Source organism: Phoenix dactylifera, chromosome 10 (genome assembly GCF_009389715.1).
Source record: "Phoenix dactylifera cultivar Barhee BC4 chromosome 10, palm_55x_up_171113_PBpolish2nd_filt_p, whole genome shotgun sequence".
NCBI classification, from domain to species: Eukaryota; Viridiplantae; Streptophyta; class Magnoliopsida; order Arecales; family Arecaceae; genus Phoenix; species Phoenix dactylifera.
Window position 1 is genome coordinate 14,645,593 of NC_052401.1, and position 3,267 is coordinate 14,648,859.

The following is a 3,267-nucleotide window of genomic DNA, read 5'->3' on the forward strand; positions in this document are numbered from 1 at the left end:
CCATCGGACTCCTCCCTCGACAACCTCGATAGGCCGATCGGGGACTTCATCGGCGTCTCCCAGGTTGTCCCGATTCCCCAAGAGGGATCTACGTCGATGAAAAAGAAACGCTCCTTCAGCCATGAATGGAGGAAGGAGCCTCCTTGACGAGGCCGCACCCTCGCCGCGCCGCAAAGCACCACCACCCTCTGTCCCGGGGGTGGCCGTTCAGGCCATAGCATTCCCAAAAGATGGTCAGGGTGGCGGAAACCTCGTGCATGCGGCAGAGAACCTGGAAGGCCGTCAGGGTACGCCATGAGTTCGGCACCAGTTGCGTCGGCGCCACTCTTAAACCTCGAAGCACCTGCACGACTAAGTCCGAGAGGGAAAGGCGGAACCCAGCCCGAAGGATGTCCTCATTGATGGCGACCTTCCCTGGAGGAGGATGGGACATCCTCTCCTCAGGCCCCGGGAGCGTAACGTTGCAGGTTTCGGGAAGGTGGTACCGGGCCACGAACCTATCTAGGTCTTCGGGGACCAGCTCCGACTGAATGCGGTCTGCTCTTACTTCGTCCATCCCTAACGGCCAGTGAATCTACGGTCAGGACGGGGTCAAGAGAGGAGAAGGGACCGGAACGACTGGGGTACACTAATACGAAAGGAGAAAGTACGGAGGGCCCTAAATTGCAGAGTGGGGCAACTCACCGGAAGGGAAGGAAGAACGGCTCTGAGAGCGCCAAAGGAGGAGCGAACGAACAGCCCGACGGCAACGGCAGCAGCACAAGGGAGAAACTCGAGGATGCCTGTGAAGAGAAAGGCGGACGGGGGAGGGCCCCCGGTTAAATAGGCGGAAAAGCGGGTGACGCCTCGGTGGCGCCAGAGGACGCCTGGCTGCCGAAGGTTTGTTCGCGCCCCAAAGGCGAATCGACGCCATTAAGGAAGGATGTCCGCCGAAATCCGCAGACCGCCAGATCAGCGACAACCGCCATACGCCGTAAAGAAGGCGGGGAGCTCGAAGCGCGCGCGCCTTTCCGAGGGATGGCGGCAATCTCGAAGCATCACTCCCTTCACCTGTTCCCCTCCTGGTTCCAGGCTCGGAAGTGGGGGGCTACTGTTACGGGGGAACTTAGCCACCATGCCCCACGTGACCGGCACGCGCGCCCGGAAAGACTACGGCTGCCCCTTGATCCAGCAATCCGACCTCGGGTCGGATATCTTCGGCTCCGCAGCCCGACTCCGAGTCGGCTGCCCCTTGATCCAGCAATCCGACCTTGGGTCGGATATCTCCGGCTCCGCAGCCCGACCCCGAGTCGGCTGCCCCTTGATCCAGCAATCCGACCTCGGGTCGGATATCTTCGGCTCCGCAGCCCGACCCCGAGTCGGCTGCCCCTTGAACCAGCAATCCGACTCCGAGTCGGCAATCTCTGACCACAACAGACTGTTCCTCTGAGGCACGCCGCGGCCCCCTGCTCCACTACTCCCTGCAACGGCCGTATCCGACGCTGTTTCACGATCCCCTGTAACAGCCGTACAAAACGGAACTCCACTACGCCCTGCCATAGCCGTACCCAGCGCTGCCCCACGACGCCCTGTAACGGCCATGTCAGTGGCAACCCCATCGCGCCACACGATGACCAATCCCCAAAAGAACCCCCCAGCCTGGTATATATGCGACTGGGGGGGAAGGGGGAGGGTAAGCAAGATTTTTCAGAGTATTATCTTACCTGCTACCTCTCCTTCTCCTTCGATCTTCCCTAACTTGATCGTCGGAGGGCCCCCACTACCCCGGTGGTGGTGCGAGGCTTGCTTGCAGGTTTTCCGGCGGAAGGTGGAGCGCAACCGAAGCAATTCCAAGGGAACCCCGTTCACACCGCTGTGCCAATCGTTCTCGGTTTGAACCCCCAGCAACAGAAACTAATGGTTCTCCATGTTTCAAACCCGTGATGAGGACAAGAGAGGAGCAATTCTTTAAATCTCTCCCAGCATTCATAAAATGTTTCATGGTCTTTTTGTTGGAAATTACTAATGTGCCTTTTCAAAAAATTAGTCCTTTGTGCGGGAAAGAATTTTTTCAAGAATTCTCTTTGCATATCATGCCATGTTCCTAGCGATCTAGGTCTCAAGGAGTTCAGCCATGTTTTGGCTTTATCCTTTAAGAAAAAAAAGAAACAAGGTCAATTTAAGGACGTCTTCCGATACATTTGGCACTCTAAATGTGATGCTAATTTCCTCAAAATTCTTAAGGTGAAGATAAAGGTTCTCGGATTCCATTCCATGATACTTGGGCAGCAATTGAATTACTCCTGGTTTGATTTCAAAGTGTCCTACGTTTTCAGGAATAATCATGCATGAAGGTTGACTAGTCCTAGTAGGGTGTAAGTATTGTCGAAGTGTCATAACTGGGGGTCTACCTTCATCACCATGGTGACTTCCTACATCATCATCAGCCATCTCACCAGATCTGAGATTTTGCGAAAGAGTTTCAATATTTTGATTTAAGGAATTGTCAAAAATTTGTCGATTCAGACGCCCAGTGTTGTTCCTATTCCAACCTAGCATACAAAATTTAATTAAATTTTTTTTATATATTTTTTTAAAAATAAATATAAATATAAGTACCAACTAAAGATACCCTAAAACGACACCCTAAAACAAAAATCTATTCACAATCAAACATGTAACAAAACATTACACCTCAATTTCTAATGTTTTTCTTAAATTTCTAGACAGCTCCTAACTGGTTTGAAGAGGGCACCTAAGCCTCCAATCCGGTCTAATGAACCGAGTTAACCAGGTAAGCTCCCAGGTAAGTGGAGGGTCACGATGCGTTCGCAAAGGTCCCACTTAAAACCCACTTGCCTCAAACAGATGAACTGTCTCTCTTATAGGGACAAAGCTTGCCTAGACATCAACTAAGCCACAGAGCGAAATTGGTGCAACTTTCGGTGGTCTTCGTCCTATTGAGCTCGAATGTCCTTAGGGGCCAATGTCTAGTTGATTTTAGTTAAGCTTAGGATATTTATGCAATGGGGTAATTTTTGGGCTAAGGACGAGTGATGAAATTCCGACCTTATCTTTTTAAATGGGTTCAGCCCTTAGAATATTTTATGCTGATGCCTTATACTATATGCAACAATCAAGAGATTTTTTTTTTAATGTTTTATGACATGACATTAAATTTCATTGAATAGGTGATCAAGCAAATTATTTATTTTTTTAAAAAATTTTATGAGTTGAAGTTTGAAATTTGAATTCTGAAATTTGAAATTTGAAATTTTAGATTTTTCC

The 3,267-nt window shown here is 50.2% G+C and overlaps 1 pseudogene; it reads left to right on the forward strand.

The window, feature by feature from the left end:
• Positions 1-1,914: 1,914 nt before the first annotated feature.
• On the forward strand, positions 1,915-2,012 carry LOC120112281 (annotated as a pseudogene).
• Positions 2,013-3,267: the final 1,255 nt, after the last annotated feature.